At 39.3% G+C, this 25,670-nt stretch overlaps 1 protein-coding gene across 3 annotated transcripts in view; it reads left to right on the top strand.

Moving 5' to 3' along the window:
* Nucleotides 1-4,262: 4,262 nt before the first annotated feature.
* The window catches only part of gabra3 (gamma-aminobutyric acid type A receptor subunit alpha3), a 71,783-nt gene continuing 50,375 nt past the window's right edge, over nt 4,263-25,670 (top strand). The window contains exon 1 of one of the 3 annotated variants that reach the window (XM_067494742.1): nt 4,263-5,120. The gene's annotated coding sequence lies outside the window, so the exon portion shown is untranslated. The remainder of the gene's footprint in view (nt 5,121-25,670) is intronic. The other 2 variants (XM_067494744.1, XM_067494743.1) reach the window with 2 other exon arrangements.

Below are 25,670 nucleotides of genomic sequence, written 5' to 3' on the forward strand. Positions count from 1 at the left end.
TTCATTATGTTTCTATGATTCTATTTAGCTTCAGCAGCTTAAACTCAGAGCTAGCAGCTGAGATTGATGTAGCACAGAAGGAGTTCGGCACAGTACTGTGCAGTCGCAATCCCTGAAGTCCTATGGCACAGTTAGGTTTTTTCATATTGTGCTTGTAGTGAAATTTTGTAAATCCCCAAAGTTATAATGCTTTTAAAAGTTAAAACAAATGAAAACATTATATCAAATAAAATAATGTTTCTGCAGTACCGATAAATTAGAACATCAGCTCTAAAATAGAATGAGGAAGGTGGATAATGATGAATGTATGATGTGATGATTATAAGTAAATCTGCATGTGTGAACTATGTTTCCTAGACATTATGACAGCATTGGTTCAGTATGTATGTATGTCCCTTTGAAAGAAGGCCTTGTCTTGAACACCTATAAATATAAATTTACCGTTCAGACTTTAAATTCACATACTGTACAAAATAAGAACATGAGGTATTTATTGCTAATGATGTTTTAATATGGATTTAATACAGCTTATGAATGCAGTGAGCAGGTAGTCCAAGTACCACACTTGGACGAACTCATTTCATTAAATATCCACATTCATGCATAAGTACATATACAAACATAAAGGATGATATATCTGAGCTCATTTTATGAGACACAATGCTTAGTCAGAAATATAGTGTTTTGTGAAATAAGCAAAATACAAATACACAGGCAGGAACTTACTGTATGTCACTCTGACCTAATAGCACAAAACTGTACAAACTATTTCCAGAACAAATGTAAACTCCTGCTCTGTGCTCCACAGCCAAATGGGCTACAGCCCACTTGTGGGGAAAGCAGAGCTCACCAAGTCTCTCGAGACCTGCTGAACAGTACGTATACATCTGGGGACTACGGCGGTGGGTTTCACTTTAAATGCTTTGTTTGCCTTCATTTCAGCCATCTAATCAGGCCCTGATTGAGGAGACAAATACTAAGAAAATGCAATGAGCTTCAACTAACAAGGGGACTGGATAGAAAACCAGCAGTACCCAGAGCACCAAGGGGCAGGATTGAGAAACACTGCTGTAGGGCGACGTGTTTGGCCACGAGCATCCCTCAGAGCAGCTACTCATCTTGTGTGGAACGTGCCATGACACGAGTCCCATCTGGGATTATTTTGAGCTAAATTTTCTGAACGATTGTCTGAATTCAGACCGTTTAGCTTCCGTGTTTGAGGGGGATTTTATTCATGGAGTATGAAAGTGGAAGTCATGGTCTAATTATCTAAATAGAAATAAAACAAATAGCCGATGTAAACATATGTATCACCGTGGATTATTGTACCTCTGATTATATTATAAGAATATAACAACCTTAAATAATTTTGGAATACACCTACAACCTATTTGTTATTGTGTGGCCTGTAAAAAGATGGCAGGAGACAGGGTAGGAGTCAGAGAAAAATGGACAGATTGATGGATGGTGTGTGGACTTGTTAACACACAACAATATTTTTCAAAACCAATTAGCATCAAGCTTCCTGTTTTGTTTTTGGACTATGACAGACAGTGTTTATATGCTGAATACCAAAGCATTTAGTGATTAATTCTAGGCTTGAAAATGATGTGTGCTGCTTTATTTTTATGTGATGATCACAGCACTTCTTCTCAAAAGTGTAACTCCTTTTAAAGAAGCAAATATTTAAATGCAACGTTTTGCTCCGTGGTAAATTCAGTCAGAATTATTCATGTCATGAAGTGAAAAATTGTTATTGTAAAATTGTTTACTCAGTTGTACTTTGCAATATACAGTAGATTCTCTCTCCATAGTTCTCCCTGTCAGTGTCCTCACAGCTCAGGATCAAATGGGCCCGGTGGTGCACAGAGCCGTGCAAACACATTTCGCTGAGATGTGGAATGTACGTCATTAAGGGAGACAAGCCTGCAGAAACATACCACAGCAAGTGTATTTCATTACTAGGAAATCAGAACAAGAAGAGGCTGTTGTGTCAAGGTCACACAATGAGCAGCGTGGCCGAATGATGGAGGAGCTGGTGCCCTAAAAGAAGGGCCCACAGCTTCAGTGAACATTAGATGCAGAATGCAATCAGTGCTAATTGGGATTGGCTGATGGCTGGCTAATGAAACAGGAATAACTGGTGTTTCCTGTCTGAGCTTGTGCAATGCTTCATCCGTAAAGAAATACAATTTTTCCCCTTTATTTGATTCCAGTGATGATTTATTTATGCAGCCGCTTGGAACTGCCACAAGGGGGCTTCACAGAGAGTTGTGATTCATTGGTTGGTCACATCCGACAGCAGACTGCACACACCTGCAAGAACTTAACACACTGTTCCATCTTCATGATAGGAAAAAAAAGCATGAAGTCTTCAACTCATTTTGCCCTGATAAGCCTTACACCTGTGGCTCTGAGCCGGGCACACACACCAAAACAACCAGAGCAGAACGGTGAATGATAATGAATGTAGGAAAAACTGCAGCCGAGAGACTCGTTTTCAGAAATAGAAAATGTAGCAAAGGTTACCCTCATTAGATGTGGAAAAAAGTTAAGAAAAAAAATAAAAAGAAAAGGTTGGATGTAACAGTGAGACAGATTCAGATAGATGTGTTCACACTTCAAAGTCACCCTGTACAACCTTGTGACCAGAAGGGTTAAGGGTGTCACTCAGAGTAACCCCCAGAAGAAGTTGTTATCTAGTTCTAGGAATTTCTTAAGACAATCTCTGAGTGTCAGTTCTTCTTCTCTGACAATGTGACTAGAATGTGCTATAAATGACAAATTTATGAAGGAAGTAATGCTCAGTCTTGAGATGATAGTGGAAACGCATTACTAAGTAAAAATTCAAAGCCATTTTATAACATTTTTTTATTATAAAATGGTGACAAACCTGACAAAGCTTCCTTGTGTTTTTCTTTTAATTAAACTGTATTTGTCAAGTGCATTTTCAAATAAATTGTTGCAGCATAAACTTTTTCCCAAAGTCAACACATCCTTATCCACAAGCTGGGACTAATTAAAAAAAAGCAGGCGAGACATACACATATCTCAGTGTCCCTTTTTCCAGAGCTAATAACTATTAGCCAGAGGACATGTAAATGCAGCTCAAGGAATTGTTGAAAGGATGCTAGTGCAAGTGCGAGGCACATTTTATAGTAACTGGTGAAAGTGTGGAAATGTCATATTGTGCTTGAATCATTTTACAACCTCTTACCAGAAAGATATTTTAAAGGTAAAATAAGTGAATAAAATCTGACAAGGATGTAAAATGGCATTTCACGTCCACTATCATCCAGATATCTGAAGATGGTGTTATTACATGTTGAGCTTAGATGTAAAACAAATAAAAGAAGAGATTAAAGTGTTATGCCAGACAGCACAGCAGCTGGTATTGATGATAGATAGGTAGAATGATTTGTCCCCTAAAATGAAAAACTGCCGCCAGACACCCAAACTCTGTCTCTACTCTGGCTCACAGTCTCCTTGGCAGCACTGGCCAGCATCTCGCTCCCTCTGCTCGCCCACAGGAGATCACAGCAAATCAAGTTTATTACTGCTTCTAATTACAGTTAGTCTCAAAGGGCTTTGCAAAGAAACAATAAATGAAAATGATAAATGAAAATTGTATTCCCCCCCACAACCTTCAGCGAAAACAAGGGGAAACCCCTCCACAGAAACTTAATTAGGGGCATGATGTAAGGAACCTTCAGGTGGACCACACAGAGAGGAATCCTGCCTTCCCATTTACCTTCCTGATCACATGTGCAATGTGAAGGAAAGGGCGAGAAAGTTAAAAAAAGAAATCACTTCTGAATCGTGAATTCAGAAGATGTATTCAAGCCTAGCATACATTGGAACATGAAGTCTTCCATTGTCTGTCTTACTACTTTACAGTCATTCTTTCTTGCATTTTGCATTACGTATAAGCTGATCGGGGTGGTTGGATGCAAAAGTTGCTCATTTGCCTTCCAATACACCTGTAAGCAACAGGTGGGTAACTATTGTTCACATGCAAGTGGCCATTTGCAATGGTGAGCAAAACAGGAGTCAGGGAAGATTCACAATTAGGCTTTACAATAAATCTGACAGACATCATTGCAAATCAAATCCATATAGCTGTAATTTAAATGTCATTTAAACTAAGCCACAGGACATTTAATGACTTTGGTGCATTTTTGCTGGTTTTAATGTATAAGAACGTTAACAAACATTAAAGAGCAGCATTAAAAATCAGGTCAGACACTGCTTGCTGCTCACACCAACACACCCGGGAGTTGACACACTAAGAGCGCAGCCTTGTACCATTCGCAGCTGCATGAGCAGGGGTTAGAAGCTACACTGCATTAAATGCCTTGCTGAAGGGCACCTTGAGCACACTTTGAAATGAAACAGGGGATGTCTCATTTCTCTCCTCCCCAGCCCAGATTTTTTCTTTTTTTTTTTTCAAGCTTGTCTCGCTGATTAGAACAAAACACCCAAGGTCACAAAGTGGGGAATGATCTGCTCCCATTTCCTTCTGCAATGAGTCAGATGACACGGCTGTATCACTGTCTGGAGCGGCTCCTCTGTCAGTCGTGGTTGGACCTTGGGCACCTGCGTCAGTGCTCAAACCGCGGAGCCCGCTGAATAAGTGGGCCCACTCACTGCTGTTCCTCGCCTGGGAGGTTGCTGTGCAATAACGCACGAGTAAAGAGGGGGGTGGACGGGGGGGCCGAAGAGACTCCCTCACAGCTGTCGAGAGCATCACTGACAAACTGCTCGGTTAACTGAGACGTCCACCTCGTGTCTCTGTGAGCTTTGATCCGCGTAACAGATCGCAGCCTGTAAACCTACCCTGGGGTTCAGGGTTTGCCCCTCCTGGCCAGCGCCAATCTGAGATGGGTAGAAGGAGGGGGCGGGAAGGTTAGTTTGAAGAGGGCAGAGCTTTGCGAGAGGACGCCGATTTCCTTCTTATTTCACCGCTGGAGAGAGAAAAAAAAAAAAAAAAACCTAAACCCAGTGGACAATAAGAGCTGAGGGAGAAATCACTCGGACCCAACGTCAGACCCTCATTAACTCCAAGGAAAAGCAGTCGGGGAGAGAGAAGAAACAGCTGAAAAACAACCTTACTGCTGCCGGTGAGGCTTTTTGTTTTAATGCTTGTCAGGAGCTTTGGTGGATTTTAATGCAACGCGATTTGTTCGGGTTTCACACGTGTCGCTGTCAGAATAATGGCTGGAAATTGTTGCAAACATGCTCAGCTGCAATGTTTCATTCACATGCAACAACTGCTGTGTGTGTGTGTGTGTGTGTGTGTGTGGAGCTACCGCAGTATAATTGACGGTTTAACAGGTCTCTCTGGTATGTTGGAAGCGATGCTGTTTCTGAGGATGCGGCGCTGACAGCATCCCGGTTATCATCAAGGTTTTACCTGGGAATTAAGTACTGTTCAGTCAGTCTGTACGCAACAAATGTGATTTTTGCAATTCAAACAATGGCCGTGGTGAACTGTTTCCTTCAGCTCGACTTGAACGCAACACAATGCGACATTAGGGCTCCAGTGGTAATTGTTACTTTCCCTTAATGGCTAATTAAACGACGGCGCGCGCGACGTTTCTGTTCAGAAAACCCGCACCTGTTCTCTTAAACTCCAGCCTCGCGCGAAATCCTGTCACACGCAAACTACCGCAACCAGTGACAAGTCTGTTGAGCAGAGGCGATAAGTTAACCTTGGAAGAACAGCCCTGTTTAGAGCCACGAGTCTGCGAGCTGTCTGCGTTTCCCCACCACAACAACACTGCCAGTAAAATTAATAACCAGCGCCGCGTGTGTTACGTCATCTGGAAGTTTAACTGACACCAGAACAGAGAAATTGATGACGACAGAAGGACGACGACAAATTCGTGTTTTGAACACACGTTGATTGTATTCTCACAAAATATGAATCATTTTCAACTCATTACACGGTACAGTTTAGACATGAGGGAGCGTCATTAAAAATCCCAGATCCTCGTTAAAGTCTCTCTCTCTCTCTCTCTCTCTCTCTCTCTCTCTCTCTCTCTCTCTCTCTCTCTCTCTCTGTCTCTCTCTCTCTCTCTCTCTCTCTCTCTGTCACCCCCCCCCCCCCCCCCCCCCCCCACCCCAATCCCTCCTCTCTGTCCATGTATGCTACAAAGTGTCCCCTTGGAGCCATGTTTCTATAAGATCAGATTCAACAGCTTATGATTCAAACCTTCCAGAAGAATCTGAGTGGTTGCATAAACACAGAGATGCATACCCCCCGCCCCCCCCCCCCAAAAAAAACAAAACAAAAATAAAAAAAAACAAAAGAGGACACATGCTTACAAATTACAGCTGCAATACTGATTGGATTCTTTTTCCTTGTTGCTCCGAGAAGAATCAGGGTGACAGGTAACAAATGGATCTGCATTAACTGACGACCCCTTCGCTTAGAAATGATTGTTGTGACGCACGTGAGTCCACATTGTGGTTGTTGGTTAGAGGCACTTTCTTAGGCAAGATGTAGATAACAAACCAACTTGTTGGTTCTGCATATTGGTAAGGTGTGTGTGTGTGTGTGTGTGTGTGTGTGTGTGTGTGTGTGAGAAAGCAGGCTTGGCATGCAGACACTATGATGTTGCAATAATTTTAGCGTCATGTTTTCATGCTTTTCAACCGGAGTCAGGGGCCACTTTTTGCTTTTAATTACTGGATATGATCCAAGTCAAGGTTATGAGAAAACACTAACTCTGAGGATTATTTTACAGCTTCTGCTAAGGCTTTGCCACAGTCACCACATTTGAAGGAATCCCGCCTCTGCACATCACATATTCATCTTTTTTAACCACACCACATTTGATGTAATGCACAGTCATCTGTAGCTCCTTGCAGCCTTTTCCCTGCCATTGCTCAGTCTGCACGCTGCCGGGCTCATAATGCGATGACTCCCTGGACTCATGAGTGTGACCACAAGTAAATGACTTTTCTCAGCCAGTTTTCTTCATCTGTCGAGACATAAGGAGCAGAGAGCCTCCGTTTTCACAGTAAATGGCTGCATGGCATGAAGGGAAGCAAACTCAGATTTATTGTCCAGCAGGGAATGTGTCAAGGAGAGCAGATTTTGTTGAGTGAGGGGGTGTTATCTTTTCCAAGAGTTACAGATGGATATTTTGTGCTCCCGTGACTTCGTGAACCTACTACATCTGAAGTGGCATTATTATAGGATCTGTTCGAAATAGCTGTTCTTTGGATTCTGCATGCAAATGCAAAAATATAGAGGCAAATTGTTGCAGGGATTAGCATTTCCACATTGTTCCTCGAGGCACATGAGGCGTGATGCAGTAAAATGGAAAGTATCTCGAATGATTACAAAATAAATGAGGGTAATGTCTCCCAGAGTGTTGAGGGGAAGGCACTTTTTTTTTTTTTTTCTAGGCAAATATTCTGGCCAGAAAATTAATGTTAATGTTTACAATGTTGTGTAAAGGACTGCGTGCTAAATAACTCTCCACTGGCGTTTGATGTTTGCAGTTTAAAAAAAAAAAAAAAAGCAGACACACATTGCCCGAGAACAGAAGCTTGTTTTGGAGATATCAATATACTTGGAGATCAAACAGCTCAAGTGGAGATGGCACTAAGGCATGAAACTACTGGTTGATGATGATAATGATAACAGCTGACAGGAGGTAATCACGAGAGCCCTCTAAGTATACTGAAGCCTCCACAATGATCATGCCAGTCATGACGGAGAAGCTTGGAGGGAAAATATACAGCTTGACTCCACGGGGGCAGAGATAAGGAGAAGTGCAGCAAAGCAGGGCAGCGAGAAGGCTGTGACAGGGTGAAATACAGTACTTCACTACTTCAGCACAAGCAAACATAATTTGTAAGATGAAGTGAATATTTTAGGGTTGTGAAGGGCTTTTTCATTACTTAGAATCTCCTGATATAGACACTGCTTCCATTCTCTGCTATCGTGAGCTCCCATCATTTCCCCATTTATGTGCAGGAGAGGAGCAAGATTAACCCGGACGCCCACAGATTTATGGTAATTTCCGTGATTGACGCTGATGTTAATCCTTTAGAAATTTTCTGCTACATCTGTAATTTGTTACGTAAAAACCTCCACAAACCGATGACTTGTATGAATGATTCAGGCAGGCCTCACAAGAAGGATCTTGTGTAAATGTACACTAAAACTGCATAAAACATTCTCAGCGTGTCCATTATGAGCACAGCGAATAATTGACTGTCTGATGAAACACTGGCGCCTGTGCCACTTGTGCTGTTACCCTTTTTAAACTGTTCTCGTTAGATGATCACTGAGATTTGTCTCTTTAAAGTATCTTTTGGCTACATGCCAAGAGCATTCTTTTAGTCAGGATATAATAACCGTGACAGATCAACAGAGAAAATTGTAATTGGTGCGACATTTTGCACAATTTAGCTCAAGTGGAGACTTGCCTCCAAATGAATTCATGAACATTCATGCTCTTAAAAAAACTGGTGCCATTGTCACCACAGATGTTCACCTTTGTTTCACTTGCTCTGTTTACGGTACGTAGGAAGGAAGGGAGGCGGAAACTAGCATCACAGATGCATGTTCGAAAAACACGAAAGACATAGATGGAAACAAGAAAAGATTTAAATTGAGCTTTTCCAGATTGGAGTCTGTGCCTTTTTTTTTTTTTTTTAACCATTTCTGTTGTAGGAATAAAATAATTTCTATATTATATCCTACATAGTGAGTAGGAAACAAAAAGTTGAACATAATATAATGCCAACTTGCTCCCCTTTCTTTTCATCTACTCTGGTAAACCATATTCATCTACTATCAGGGTTTACTGTGACCTTTTAAGGGTTGACAGTCTGAATCTATCAAATGTCAGAATCTTTCAAGAGCCTGAAGCTTCATAACAGGTCCAGCTCTACTGGAGAGGCAGAATGTCTGCCAGTCCTGAGAAAGTCCTAAAATATCTGGGACTGTACACACAGAATTGGTCCTGAAGAAAGATGAATGTTGCATTTAGAACCATGAAACCTTTATAATGTTTGCCCAGTAAAGAACTGATCCAGTCATGCATTAATTTTATCAACTGGCACTAAAAGGATTTAAAGCAATAAATACTGTATTAGACTCTTGATTAAAGCTGGCAGAGGAAGTAGAGGTACTCAGGGCTTTGTGAGGCAAAGACAGGGAGAGGTCAGATTTTGTCCCTGATCCAGACATTGCTTGAAGGTTATTATTTTGTGACTCAAGGTGCATTGAACAAATTGCAGTCAAGTGTGCAGAAGTTTATGTAACTGGCCTAAGGTTACACATTACAGAAAGGGAGAAAATTGATCTGCAGCTAATTTGAGTCTTTTTTTTCTTTCCCACAGCAATGAGCCAAACAGTTTCTCACTTTTGAGGATTTATGGAGTTTGCCTGTTTATATGATAATAAACTGATTGTCTTCAGGGTTTGGACTGTTAGTCAGACAAAACAAACAATTTGAAGTGATCAGCTTGTGTTTAGGAAACTATGACAGGCATTTTTTTTATTTTTAACTGAAACAATTAACTTGGAAAATAATCAGCAGATACATCCATGATAGCAAGGGACAGTAAAGTGAGTTCCTACCTTTCCAGCAGGTTTATTGTTTGAGCCAGAGCAGTTCCCTGTTCTGAGGCAGGGCCTGTCCAAAGAACTAACATGTTTATTGTAATTCGTCAAATGATCGTAGGCATTTTAGCGTTTGGGCATCCTCGTGCTGCTTCAGCCTACTCTTTATTGCACCAGGTATAGTATAGAGAATAGTTGTCACTGTTGCATTCCCTTTCTCAAACATGCAGTAGGTGTGATGGTAGCTATTAAAATATATCTTTTAAATGCACAAGGGGATTTTACAGTTTAAATTACAGCATACACCCTTCCTGCCAGGAACAATGAGCATCAGATTACCAGCATTTGCCACATGAAATCTGTTAGTCAAGATTATAACTGAGCAACCTAAATACCTCAATAAGCACGAAGAGTCGTGGGGATGACAAATGCAAAATTCAGACCTCAGACAAGGCAGCAGGGATGCGAGAAGAATAAACAACATAGATGATGAAATAGGCCTTAATGGCGATGTTGCTATGCTGGAAGCTTGTTTGTGATCGTAGGAGCTCTGACATCAGCAGCACAGTCACCTTTAGTCTTTAACCTTGACTCTCAGGAGGCACCTGTGTAAGGATTTTAGGCAAGTCATAAACAATCCTAAGTTCAGTGACAAGCCCAGGTCCAACCAGCTCATTTAGACTCGAAATCATTGGTTGCCCTAAAAATCAATGGTAAAACAATGAGAAATGAGAAGAAATTAGAGAAAATTGGAAAACTTGTGATCCTGAGTTTTTTGCTTCAAAAAGCCTTGCTGCAGCATTTTTGAGCACATTGTAGCAGCTTTGCAGGTACTGACGCACGCTATAGTCATTGTGAGCACTTACAATGCTAGAAAGTTATCATTTATAGATCGTGTTTTGATCTCAGCTATAAAATATTCACAACTAACTGAGAGGCAATAATAGGACTAATGTGGTTTTCCCACATATTCGGAACTTACAAGCACTTTTATCAAGAGACAGTGCTGTTTTATTACATTTGATAGACAGTAAAAGTCCATTGTAGGTGCAATATACCTAAATAAAATATTCATTTACCTGTGGTTTTACCTGGTTAGTGCCAGTCTGCCTGGACAGCTTTTCTAGAAATTATCATAATGCATACTGCATGAAAATACACACAAACTGCAGTTTCTATTGCACTACAAAGACATTTACAGCATCAATGGGACACGAATCCTGATTTAATCCTGAAACCTGCAGCCATACACACAAGACTTTCTCATGAGCTAAAATGAACAGAAATGTATTCTACAAACAAATATTACGTATATCTGGCATTTCAGAATCAATTTGTCCTAATACCCGTTCAAGATTGTGTGTGCTCAAAGCAGAGGATTGGAGGCTGATGCTTGTACAGCAACGGTAACTGCATCATTAGTAGTTTGTGAGGTACAAATGTAAAAAAAACAAAACAAAAAAAACACTGATCTTAAATACCATTCGCACAAAAAGGCAGAAGAAAAGACTTTATTTGTAATCAGCAGCGATGCCATCGTAATGTCACTGAGCTGGACAGTAAGACCTTGGCTTTGCCTTGATGCATTTCCATGAACATCACGAACAGGAAAAGGGACAGGTCTGTCGGGCTCTGTTCACATTCTTGGCATGAAGTCAAACTCCTTCAAGGTGGGTGTCAGAGTCCCCAGTGAGGATAGGATGACTCCCCCTGTAAAACCTGTCAAAGGTTACCTTGCAGAACATGGCCTTTTCTAATTCTCCTATGAACATACAATACGAGGACCAGAAAGTAATTCAATAATGATACATTATCTTTCTGTGGCATTATATCGATGATGTTTCTGTTGTCTTAATTGATGTTGTTGAAGCATCGTAGGAAGGTCTTCAGACATGCTTTCCTGGGTTTGTAGGTAGTAGGAAGTGGAAGGTTTTTCTATTTTGTGGTTGTCTGTTTATGCTTTTAAAATGCTCTCAGCCTGTTAGTGTTTATTTTTGTTGTTGTTGTTGTTTGACCATTTCCTATTATGAAACCATAAAGTCAGTCATTAATGTCTCCAAAAATACTTTTAATGCTGTCGTTTAGGGTCACAAGTCTTTCACATTTCTAGTAAAATGTTATGACTTAATCAACATTCATGACCAAGTAAAATAAGCTAAATTATTATATAAAAGCCAATTCAAATGTGGTATTTGAATTGGCTATTTTCTGTCTTAATACTGTTCCTATCGCCTATGTGTTTGGTACCGTTTTTACACAGCTGTACAAAATGTACAAAGTCAACCAGTTAAGTGCTGTGTACAGAGTCTTGGTCGGGGTTTTTAAGAACGAAGTTCACGAGTTTTCAATTATGGGTAAGGAAAGAAAGGTGGGGGGGGGGGACCCATGGAAGCTATTGTAAGTGTCTTGCTGGCCTTGAATTCTTATCAAAGAGAGTGCATGAGAATAGTGCAAGTGAAACATCATATCAAAATCCAATTTCTCAGGTAATGTTGGCCAAAATGGTGAAAGACTGTAAATCACTTAATTGCCGTCAGTTGTCTGTTCTGTCAATTGACCAATTAATTAATCAATCCTTTATTTCTCAAGTCTCATCAGACTCAGATGTTTCTGTTGGATGGGCAATGATTACATGTGTGAGTTTGTTTGTTTGATTCGACAGTTTTCCTAGTAACTGAGTATTGGATTATTTTCTGTGAAAACATTGTGGTTTGTCATTAAAGGTATAGTCTTAAATGCTGGGCAAAAGATTGTCTATAGCTGAACAAACCCTCACCTTCAGTGCTCCTTACATAACTACAGTACATCCCCTACATTCCATGCACACGCATTACCGTAGCAACGATACTAGCTACTGGGGCAAGAGCTGATCCAAAAGGTGGTCATTATCAAACTAAACCAACTGTAACCACAGAAGCAGATAAAACAAACAAGCATAAACACAGCAGAATATAAAGTATTGCTCGGCAATATGTCAAATTATTTCAAATTTTTGTTTCTAAACAATGCGAAAATGCTTTCGTTGAAAACTTAAGATTATAACTTCCTCTGCTGTTACTCAGACGGCAGCAGAAGCAGAAGTTCTGTGGAGATGCGACAGTATTGACAGCTGTCTTTGTTCCATTGGAAACACTTGCTTTTTGGCTTTGCTAGTCAACAAGCTGAAGTAATGGCAGCCGCAGCAGGTAAAGACAATAAAATAAAACCAAAGAAAGGTCGTGTTATCTCAGTGATGTGGTGAAAATGCCAGATATCCCACCACCTCTCTGTCTCACTTGCCTTTGTGACCTGGTACAAGCCACTGTGTTTGCCATTTACTTGGCCAGGACCATATACATACATGTATTCCTGAGCTCACACATAGCTGGATGGAACATGAGAAGTTTGACAAAAAATGTACTGATTTCTGGTCAGTGGCTAAACACCTTTGATTGACCAGTTGTAATGAATCGATAATAAACTTCAAAGTACAAAAGTACGCTTTGGTTATAATACAGTTCCTCTGTAGCACTGCCATGGTTTTTACTATTTAGTACATTAAGAATTACAAACTCCAGTGCATTTGTATTCAGTCAGAATGCTAGACATTGCTGTAGTATGTTACGTTGTAACAGGACTAGTAGTAATTCAGATATTGGTCATTTTACCATGTAAAAGCCTTTCAGAGGCTGGTGGAAAAACAACTGCACACTGTGATGATCAGGTCATCACAATGGGCCACATTTAAAACAAATAGTTATTATGGTGCTCTTTTAAACTTAGCAATTTTTTTACTTTAAGAATAACATTGGAAAGTAAGTTACACGAAGTAACTATTTTGCTCAAAAGACTTTAATTTCACAGACTCTGCCCTGTAATTTTCCTGATTAATGACGATTCATTATCTATTTCACCGCACATGTGCGCTAAGTGAAGTGTTAAAGGTTATTTGACAGAGGCAAGGCGCTTTGTTTTTAATAATGTTGACGTTTTAATACGTTTTATATTAAGAGCTACGTATAATATGTGCTTTTTTTTTTTTAATTCTTAAAAATACTAATATTGGGAGTCACAGACCTGTTTGACTAACAGTGGGATGATCATAACAATCAATCAATAATCAATACAAAAGATAGCTCAACTTTACATATGCACATATATCATTTTGGATTATCCGGCTCATCTTCAAGCAACTAAGTGTCAGGCATGTTTTAAGTTGTGTATTTTTGTGTAATTAGTGAGATGCTCGTTGAGGATATCTGGATGACATGATGTACGGTAAAATTGTAGTGCCGGTAGTTTAATGTTGAGTGAAGTAGCTCTAATGGGTGTCCATTATCTGTTATGTAATACTGAGGCTTCTGCAGATGTCAGTCTTAGGCCTGAATTCATTCTTCACTTTAATTTACTGTAGCTGATAAAAGATCTTTCCTTGTTAAATCCCAACCAGGTTTCTACAAATACAGTAGTGAAGCTCCATTTTATTTCATTAATTTCATTCATTCATTATCAGTACATGTATTGGCAATTATTCTTGAAGTGTGCTATGATCAAATTTACCTATGATTTGCACCTGTGTGTGTGTGTGTGAGAAACGTGAGTACATATTGCACTATATTGTGCACCGCAATTCGTGCTTTAAAGAAGCACCATGAACAATGCTTTCCTGAGGCTCCTCACCCCAGGTGTAATCAGTCACACTTGTTGTAGTGTTTATTACTTTCTCTGCCAAACCAGCAAACTCCACCAGAGTGATAACTTGCTGCACCAGCAGACAGAGCCTCTTTGATCACTAGAATCAGTCTGACCAAAGTCTGTCAGCCTGTGCAGCAGAAGCAGCCCACACAGGGCATCCAGAATTATGCCCGTCACAGATACTCAGTCACACTTGCCACACTTGGGCTGATGAAGCCACAGTCCAAGTAGCCAGCTGCACCGAGCTACTTTTTGTCATTATCTGCCATAAGTGAAGCCAGTGTTACGCTCACCTTTGTTGTGTTCAGCATCATTTTTGCCAGAGACATGCTTACCTCAGCCCCAGTCAGTCATGCTCACAGGAACGCTAGGCAGCCTGAATTGCTGGTGCTGTATCCTACATGAGACCAAGCAGCCATAGTTGGAATCACACTAGCCAGAGGCACCTTCACAGCTGCCATCATTCATACTAAGTGGGATCCTACTGGCCACTCAAAAAAACCCCAATAAACCTTGCATCCACAGAGACACACAGCAGGACCCAGGGCTGATCACAGCCTTGTTCAGAGCCACAGTCACCTCATCCTACTGAAAGGAAAGATGATTACCATCTAGATTGGAAACAAGAACTTTACAGCAGCAAAGATTGTTGGAAAAGCTATGATTTGATCGATGTACATAAGTAAATAGGTTCTCTATCAATCTCTAGGATTTAATAAAAAGATGAGATGTGATTGGTGTCTGGATTGTGCTATTCACATTTGCAGTGTGAGGTTTTGTTTTGTTTTTAACCACAGTATCAGTTTTTGATATAAGATTAAATATTCATGGGTAAAGGGCACCATCAGTAATATCCTTCTGTGTCATATTGGAACACACGTGGCCAAATCTTGCCTTTGGCATACAGGCCTACATATCTGGTTGAATGAGTAAGAAGGCTAAATAAGTTATGATGTAAATTTCCTATTTATAATTCAGTATTTGACCAAAATGAACTTCTATAATAACATAAATAAACTAAATCATCAGTTCAAAATGTTAAAATGTATTTATTGCATTCCAAGTTTCAATTAGATTGCAGACTGTTACAAACACTTATGAAGTAGCTATCAGGAATGAAAAATATATATGGAGTGAAAATACTATTTGCTGTGGATTTTTTGCATTTAAATCTTGGATAATTTTTAGTGTTTTTATTACACTGCCCAACGATGTCACACATTCGCTTGGGCAGGTGAGTCATTAAAATTAGCCTGATATAAACAGTATATTATACTTTCAATAATGTTGGCAATGCCGGTTTCATGCAAAACTGAATATAACTGAATATTATAGCTACATATTAGATTACATTTATTTCCAGAAATGAAACAAGCTTTTTGCTTTTGAAACTGACTCCACTCATCATAAAGCTGGACCTTGTATACTGTATAGTTTTGTTACAAAGCCTTAAATCCCTACAGCATATCCCTGTTTGGAATAGAGAAGAAATATATATTTAATCCAATTCTTTAATACAATAAATGGCAAAGACAAGCTCTATAGGCTTTATGAAGCTTCAAGGTGAACTGTGTGGGTGTTTGATTCATGGTTTAAGTTATTCTGTTGAGCCATTCTAGTGTGTGTTGAACCGCTTTGTATGGCTTTTAACAGAGGGAAACTTTGCATTCCAAATACAATTAGGTATAGCTGTTCATTCATGTGAGTAATGACCATGATTTCTATTTACACTCATTGCCATCAATTCTGTTAGTGTGATAGGCTGTGACCAAGCCACTTCTATAAGCTGCATAGATTCAGTGACGGTGCATAAAAATCCTCTTGATTCTTAGAAAAAAACAAGCAGAATGCAATATGTCACTGGTGGGCATGTCCTAAATGGAATTGTAATGTACAGTAAATACCAGTTTTTAATCAACATTTATCCAGAGCTATGAATTAATAGTGATTGACCTAAAGGAAAGAGGTCTAGCTTTGAGGACCCGACAAGATGGTTCACCTCCCTTGTAGTTTACATTTGGCATCAACATGATCAGACTTTCCAACCTTGCTTAAGATGAGGGAAAACTTAATGGGACAAGCAAAGGGACGACAGGTCATCTTGAGAGGGAACGCGTGGCTGACTCTGTAGGTAATGTAGAGTTATTGTCATTTAGAGTTATTGTTTAGGAACACGGCATTTCTATAGGAATCTGTTGTCAGTCCATCAAAGACGTGTTGAGATATTACACTGAGTTAGGGAATTCTGACATAAATAAATGGCGTCCAAATCCTGTTGTGGACGCTTTAGTAAAAAATTTCCATTGCAACTGTTAATCACATATTTGCAGTTTGGATCAAGTAATGGACCCACGAATATCGCCATCCCAAAGACCACGCTATCTCCACAGCCATAAGAGGACAGGGAGTAAATGTGCTCCTGCACATCTTCCTGACCATCTTTGTTACGGTGAGAGTGATTGCTGGCAATGACATGGAAGTCCCACTGGAGAATAAACAGCCCATCTCCTGTTCTTACACTGGTGTGCCTTTAATCAGAGTGAAGCCACAACACTCAAAGAACAAGAGGAAGATGGAAAGACGTTTGCCCTGTGCCCTCTTCTTGTTTCTCACCCCGTTTCTCTCTCATGTGACTATCTGCCAGTTTTGTAGACTGCTGTTTTGAAATATTTATACTGTTACATTTTCAGACTCAATACATGACCTAGAAAACTACAACTCAAGGCTGGACTAGGTTAATGGACCAACAATTTAATTGTGCTGAGGATGTATTTCATTTTTCCTGTGAGGGACAACATAACAACTGAAGCCCAGATATTGCCTACACACGAATTGACAATCTGAGATCTCTGTTTTAAAAACAAGTCCCATTCAATACATTAGACCAACGGTTCACGAGAATAAGATGAGGAATTCAGAGTTTGGTGAAACATTTAGAAATAGTATTTTGCAGAGCACCTGAAAACTCGAGTTCGACATGAAGGGTTCAGCTTATTCACAACACTAGACCGTGTGAAAGTTTAAACCGCAGAGCTGCTGTTGCTTCTGGCCTTGTCCTTAAATGTCATGTTAGCAATATACTTCATCGGACACTAAATATAAAAAAAAAAAAAAAAAAAAAAAAAAAAAAAATGAAGAAGAATGTAAGCCATCTTTGCAAAGTGAATCCTTCTTCATAATTCATTAGTTCCTGGCTTAAATCCAGCTGCCCTTTGGGAGACAAACTTGATGGAGCAGTGACTCAGTGTCTCACATAGTGGACAACAGTTTGCTCAGAGTCAATCGGGGGCTATATTTTCTCATGATAAAGGACTTTAAAGATAATTAGTCTGAGAACATTTATTATTTAAATCTATCTTTAGATCACAAAATAAAAATAGAATGGGCTAATAAGTCTCTCGAAGATGGATTGTAATTTATGTGTCTCTTTCATGGTGAAACTTTCACCAGAAGGAATTTCACTAACATTTGCTGATCAGAAAGCTTGTTGCTCCAGGTGTTGAGTGTTAAAATTAGTGTGAAATAAAGCCTTTTGCATTGTAATCGCCCTTCAGCTCATTCAGAGTCCTCCTAGGCCTATTTAAAGCAAACTGTGGTTTGTGTTTTGTGTTTTACTGATTTTATGATAAGTGATTCAAGCTCCTGCTGTAACTTCCTTTACTCAAAGTCCAACTAAACAAAATGACGGCTAATGGGGCCAGCACAACGTCTTGGCTTTAAAGCTGCCCACCTCGGAAACCAAAGTGTTCCAACAATGTGGCCCTGGTCAGATCGCATAGTAAATAAATTGAGTGAGCAATCAGCAGGGAAATCATAAAACAATTACCACCATGCAAACAAGTGGAAGATGCTTTTACCAATGAATAATGCCGGCGCCCTCAGTGCCAATTAGCGGGGTGTATCATCACTTCAGATGTAATTTCTTGGTTTTCCAACAGCCTGACATTGACAAATGCTGGGCCCAGTGTGGCCTGGCTCCACATGGTATAATGGTTCATTTCACTGGCTAGTCCAACCCCTCCAAGTACTAAGATATCTCATACACGTGAGCTACTTTCTTTAGATGTATCTCAGTTCTTACTTTTTGGCCAAGTATTGCGTTTCCATGCCACACGCATTTGTGTTTCTCACAGCAGTAGGTTACTGTGCTGTCTTTGCCTGCGCACATCCAAGTTGTGTCAACATCACTATAAAGAAATTGACTAATGATATGTAATCATGCAGGCAGCTAGAGAGAAGAAGCATTTTAAGGCCTCTGTGTGTTCGGTAGTTATTATGCTGTAGCTTCTGTATAACTCAGTCACTGTCATATAAAGTTTAATCCAACATCCTTGTTCCTACGTTGATTTATAACAGGAATCCTGCGATTTTTTTTTTTCTGATTCGTTCTTTATTTCTCTGCACTGTCTAATGCAAACTTAATGCCTTCTACTTCAAGGATGCTTGTACAGAAACAGCTGCAGACACGTGAACTCTCAGTTGCAGGTAACATGGGCTTATTGCAGTTTTTGCAAACCTAATACCACTAATCAGCACTGCTTTTTTCCCTCTGTATGGTGATACAGTATATACAGTTACAGGTTACAGTGTTGTTTGTTGTCACAACACAGGTCTCCAGCTGAATGGAAATCGACTATTAGTGCTGGGCCAACATACCAAATCAGACTGGACTGTAAGTTGTACATCTCAATTCCCATTTCCTTCCTTCTCGTGCTCACTTTTTCTCCCTGTAAGCCAGCTTGGTTGCCCCTCCTAATGGGCAAAGACTTTGTTCCAGTTGTAATCATAATCCATTGAGGAGATGCAGAACTTGTCACACTGTAAACTGAGATATTAATTTTGCCTCCATGTGGGGCCTCGCTCTGCTGGCCATGTAATGCTATCAGCTTTGAATGAGTCTTGTCTGGTTAAGCCTTAGACAAATGTTCTGTTTTACATCAGTTTTCTTGAGTAGAATTCAATTGTACCGTGCACAGGAGACTTTCCTTTTCCAAATAAAACCAGTCAAGAGCTCGTATCTGTTCCCTGTTACTGTGGGAAATTTGCTGGGGTTTTTTTTGGCCTAACTGTACCAAACAATGTAAGATGATAATGTAATTACAATTTTTGTATAAGAATATCCCGAGGAAATGAGAGTACAAGACCCAATTTGAAATTAAATACAGACAAATCCATGACTCAAGTATTTACATGGTTGATAAATAAAATTTCCCAAGGATAGTGAATGAAGCAGCAATTCTTTTGTGTGTTCAGTTCAGTTTAAACCCCCAGCACGTGAATGCTGCCTTTTCACTACATTCCACCGGGCTCTTAACATGGATCGTACTGAGATTTTATTATTTAACTTGTTTTTTCCTTCTCATCCTCTTGTCTTGAACAAAGAGACACTTCATACTCTTGCTCTCAGCCCTAAACTTTGCAAAGTATTTTGGCCTTAGAACTACGGCTAACGATGTTATTGTTCATTCTATTTAATGATGATGGTGAAGCTGCATTAGCTGAGAATTACTTGAGCTTGACATGGCAGTTTCCTCTAATCATGTACGTTTCTCTGATTCTCACATGTATGGCATTTTCCCCCTCAACTACATGTATAGTATAAAAGAGGCAATTATTTCTTAGACTCATTGCCAGTATGTGGCCTATTTTCTTTGCTTTTGTCAAAAACAGTGCTGCTTTCTGAGATTTATAAACATATAGTAGTAATGAAGAGAACTAACAGGATGTAAAGTATATGCAGTGTAGGCTGGCAGTCTGCATTGAGGTTTTGAGTTGTAGCAGCATGGCCTGAGGTAATACATGTGCACAGGTGGTGAGTGCCAGAGAAGGTATTGCTCTTCACCAGGAATCCTTGATAAACTCTGACAGATTTCACCTATGAGAGAGGCACATTGTCCCTGGGTAAGCAGCTGCTTTCCAGTTTTTTTTTTTTTTGTTTTTTTTTAAATACCATGGCAGTGTGTGCAGACATGCAGTAGTTTAGTGTTCTGTGTCTCTAATTGTAAAAGTCACACTGATTTAAATGATTATTCTATCTGATTAAATCTCTACCTCCCAGCAGCACAATGCATGTTATTACTGGGACAATTGCCCTATTACAGTTCATTTATAATTATGTAGGAATTCAGTATGGACATTTGCCTAGTGGCCTTTACTCAGTTATAGTCTTCCAATTGGCAACTAAGGCTATAACTTGTCGATTATTACTGGAAAATACTCTGCGATTAATGTTTTCCTCCTTGTAAAATATGAGCTTTCTTTATTGTCAGTGTCGTATACTTTGCAGATTTGATAAATGGATATTAAATACTGTACATTAAGCAGTATCTATAGGGAATTACTCAGCTGGACTCTGTGTGCAAGCATGCTCAACTGGGTAAGACCTTACACATTTGCTGCTTGACAGGTGTTGATGCCTTATTGAAACACTGAATTGAGGTGTTGGCCAAATCTGCTCTATCCAGACACAGAGGTACTGTTAGATCTGTCTAACAGTGACAGGATTCTGCTCCCTCACTTTTACTCGTGAAAGGAGAAGGTAAAATGGTTCATATAGTCTTATATGAGGTCATTCCCTCAGCAGCAAGCCACCACAATTTTATGGAAGCTAGGGTGACATGTTGATGGGTTTACTGTACCAGCATGAACCTACAGGAATTTGCACTTCTGTGCTGTTTCTGTTATTGTTTTATAACGTGTCTCTGCTCTAGCAAAGCCTTGACGAGAGCTTAAGCCGCTGAAAGGTTTGCCTTGTCAACTATCAAGTCATATTCAATGACATGCACGGTCCGTTGTCACTGCACCTACATTAGACCACATTCTCATGCTTTCAGTTTAAGTTTTATTTCGGTAAAAGTTTAGCTCCTCCTGAGCATCCAAATACAAATGTTTAAGGGCTGTGACAGTGTTTTGCTCTCAACCACTTTGGCCTCATTTTGGAAGCCAGATTTCCCTTATTCCCTCTCTACTGTCACGTAAATTTACGCATGCAGCATGAGAAGTCCAAATCTGTCTCTTTAAAAATAACTCCATCTGGAAGATTTTTTTTTTATTATTTCTTTATGCTAATAAACAACTCCAGTGCATTTTGCCACACTGTACAGTTTTTCATCCGTGAGAACGAGCAGTCAAAGGAGAGTAAGGTTAGGAATACTTCTTTGTGAATTTAAGTTGGAGACATTATCACTTAGTGCCATAGTTGGCACTAATAAAGAAATTTATCAAGTCATTTGACCTTAAATTCAGAGAATAATACATTTACTTATCATTGATTAAACTGGACCATCAGGGCTACTTGAGGTGTTTTATTTGGCAGTTTTATAGTTTCTTTCAGCACCTGTGAACAGCATATTTACCCTGAGCATTAGTCAGCCAAGCCTTGGCACAGCATGATGAAAGTGACAGCATAAAATTTATCTTTTTTTCAGCAACAGAAGCTTATTGTCATGTGGTGCTGTGTTCATAAAAGATCCACGGTGATCTCATTACACGTCTGTGAAGAGCAAACCAAAATTTTGACAAATTATCACCGGTGTAATATAATCTTGATCGACCCCAGTGGAAATGGTTTTGCACAGCAGCTGAATGCATTGATCATATGGTAGTGATATAGCCTAATGACCACGAGAACACACACAAGCCTAAAATAGAGAGAGCTCGCCCTCATTCAGTAGGTCACCCGTGCTCTTTGTGCAGCACATTTGTCAGATGAACTCAAATCCACTTATGGATTCAATGCTAATTTTAATGGGATTTAAATTGAATTTTACTTAACGCTATTAATTTTATCAAAGTGGATATTGCTACTGCTTTTCTTCAATTATACACGGTCAGTGTTTAGATGGTTGATACGGATGTGACAGACGCTGGATGTATAAGCATTCATTACCTTTTAGCTAATCACAGTATTTTAACTTTTTCCATTACTTTACAATTTCTACTTCTTTATCTGCTAGTTACCGCTAAACCTTTAAACTGAACTTTAAGCTATTTCACCATTTATCCCTTTTAGCTGACTGTTTCAAATATTATTCATTGTTTATCCAATTATCTTCTATTTCAGCTCTTTTTAGCTCAATTTATTTATTTTTATTTTTACTCGTGATATCTACCAATTCTCAGTTGGTAGAGTGGCCACCTACTGACCATAGGGTCTGAGGTTCGCGCCCCGCTCTTCCCGACCACATGTCGAAGTCCATCCCCATCTTCAGCCGTGCAGTGCTGGTCCCAATCCCGGTAGAAACTGGGGAGGGTTGCATCAGGAAGGGCATCCGGCGTTAAAAAAAAACGGTGGCAATCAACATGCGGGCAAACGATCCATTGTTGGCGACCTTGAACTCAAAAGGACAAAAAAAGAAAAAGACATCTAGTCGAGTCTGTACAGCAGAATCAATACTCTTATTCCTGTGTTCAGCATTTATAAAGAAGGATAAAGAAACTATTAATTATTATTTATTAAAGTTGACCTGCCCTTGTGCTACTCAGACCAGTCTTTAGCTCCCCTCGATGACCTTGCCACACTGGCATGGTGAGCCGGCTTGGGGGGATAGCCACCACGTATCTGTGGTTGTGGAGGGTCCTCCCTTCCAGATTTATGTGACCCCATGATATTATTAACTTAAGGAAAGACAAACTGCTGCAAATGTCTGAATCACTGTGGCTTATTTAGGATCCTCCTTTCAAGGGTCACCTTGTGTGTCACATCTTGGGTTTTGATTATTTCTGCCCAGCTCAAATTAATAGAAGCTAATTCAGTGACTCGTAACAGGTTCACCAATATAGCTAATGGATGGAAAACCACTTCAATACTGGATCTGTTACTTAGATCATCTGTCTATCCATTGCTTTTTTTCTCACTTGGGAATTACTAATGTAGTCCAAAGATTGTCGGTTAACTGATGTGTTTCAATAAAGCATTGGCTTTGACAAATTATTTATCTGGAGGAGGATACTAGCCTTCGGTTTTTCCTCTTTTTGTGTTTTTATATGTATGTTGTTGACTAAATTAAAACCTCAAGCTTCCTTATAAGAAACAGCAGAGCTTCTCTTTGTGCTTAAACTTGACATCAGCAGTTTTGCTTTACTACTTCTTGTTAGTGCAGAATTGATGGACCTACTGTTACATTCAACATAATAAAGTATTTCCTGCCAATATTTGGAATAACAAACATTATTTAACACTTTGAAATCTTATTTATTGATGTGGTTAAATAATAGACCACAAAGATCACTGGTGGATGCTCAGTGCATGACTGTCACATCACACCAAATGACAGGATTTGAGGCTATATTTAGAGCCCTTTGGACTATGGAGCTGTGTCCTAAATTTAACAATTACTGCACTAAACAATGTCTATATGCAAAGGGGTTCTTTGTTTTAAACGGTGCGGTAACTGCACCAGTATTACAGTTTGAATTTTAGTCAGGACATGGTCAGGAAACCATGATAAATGAAAAACAAAATAGCCTCTCAGTGACATGCACTTGACAAATTTTAAGTAAGAGCCTGCCACAGGTTATTTTACCACTTATTGTGCAATATTGTTGAAAAGATCACTCAACACAGTCATCCAGTCAGATTATTCAGCTAATTTGCATCCAAGGCATTTACAGCCTTTTAATTCTGTCAAATGTTATTACATTACTTATTGCATGTGCCGTTTGTTTCAGAAAAGAATACATTAGCAGCGGGATTGAAAACAAAATAGAGGAACTGAAGAGTGCTTAGGTCTAGTGTCACCTTTACACAAGTTATTTACAATTTGCCAACATAAGCACCAACTTTTGTTTTTTCCCTTTGCTTCATATTCTCTTTTTGAGCATCTATGACCGAGGGACTGTTGAGCCCCTCATTTGTATGACCGGTATTGGTAAATCAGGTGCAGAAGTGTGGACTATGGACAGTAGCCAGTCTTTTGATGCCTGTTTATTTTATTATTTTGGAAAAGGTTTTTCGACACTCCAGAGTGCTGTCTAGTGAGTGCTCTGGGTACTTTTTCACTGTAACTGGTGATTGGGTTGAGGAATCATGAACTGAATGAACCGAACAGAGAACCTATTGAAAATGTGGCAGATGAAAGAGTTTATTGACAGTTATGGAAATAAGTAAATCTTCGCTTTGTTTCTTTAGTTTTGTTTTTTGTTTTTTTTTCTGAGCATGTTATCAGAGTCTATCAGAGTCTCCTTCATGAGAACTTGTCCTCTCGTTCAACTACTGCAAACGGACAGTACAGTGACCACACTGTTAACCCCCAAGACATTGATTTTCAAACGATTTATTCATCCAGGGCAATAAGAGCCTTAAAAATGACAGAGATGCAGTGATGATCCTCCTGTGAGTGGAAGTGACTTGAATAGCTGGCGATATATGTCAGGAAATTAGCAATGCAATTTTCAGACGGACATTATGAGACAAGGAAATGATACCTCTTACTCCAGAGGGCATCCTTATGAGGGACATAAAATCTTTAATGGATAATGATCCAGAATTATTATTAACAAAAACCTATTGTGGAAAATTTAAAGAGAGAGAAAAGAACAGAAAGGTTGAAACACTGATGCCTAATACATTTAGAGCAAAAAAAAAAAAAAAATGCTATGTACAATATTCTGTTTACCAGCATTAAACAAGTAACGCAAGACTGGTTTAGTTTGACATAGTCTGGGCTTTGGCCTGCTCTTGAACTTGACGTCTTTTCAAAAGGAGATGAGAGCTAAAAATATTTATCAGCTGTATAAAACTTCATTTTGAAAATAGTCTTGCATAAATGCATGTTCTCATGTTCTAGTTAGCATTTTCAGTTAGCTGATAGTTGGGAAAACAATTGTGTGGATACTGACACATGTTTTTCTAACTGGGACCATCATGATTCCTGCAACTGAAGCAACCTGCTGTTGTATTTCTCAGATAAAGGACTGATGGCATAAATCATTGATGAGTGGAAGAATGGATGCTTTATTTATGGCAATAAAGACTTAGTCAGAGGTTGATAACGATTTACAACCAGATTGACAATGCATATTGATTCTTGTCAAATCACCTGTAAGTGCTGAATTACTGAAAATGTTTCATACATAATTTAAAGTGCTACACTGTAGTGCTTAGATAATTTACTGCTGAATTATAATTCCTATAAAACTGAACAGTAACTACAGGTAATAAAGCATTTCATGAACGTTTTTCTAAATTATTTTTTCTTAATATAACATTATTGTCAAAAGAATCTTACCATTAAGAGCTTTATTCTTTCTTAGCTTGATTCCCTATCAAACCTTTGTTCACTGCATCTTTTATGGACCCATCAACAGCCTGACTTGAGATTTAAGCCTAATTTCTTCCTCCACGTCAAATCTTTGTTGGTTTTATAGAGCAGGCAGGGAAGGTGAGACTTCTGTTGATGCTAAGTGCCAC

Source organism: Channa argus, chromosome 24 (assembly GCF_033026475.1).
Source record: "Channa argus isolate prfri chromosome 24, Channa argus male v1.0, whole genome shotgun sequence".
Lineage (NCBI taxonomy): Eukaryota > Metazoa > Chordata > Actinopteri > Anabantiformes > Channidae > Channa > Channa argus.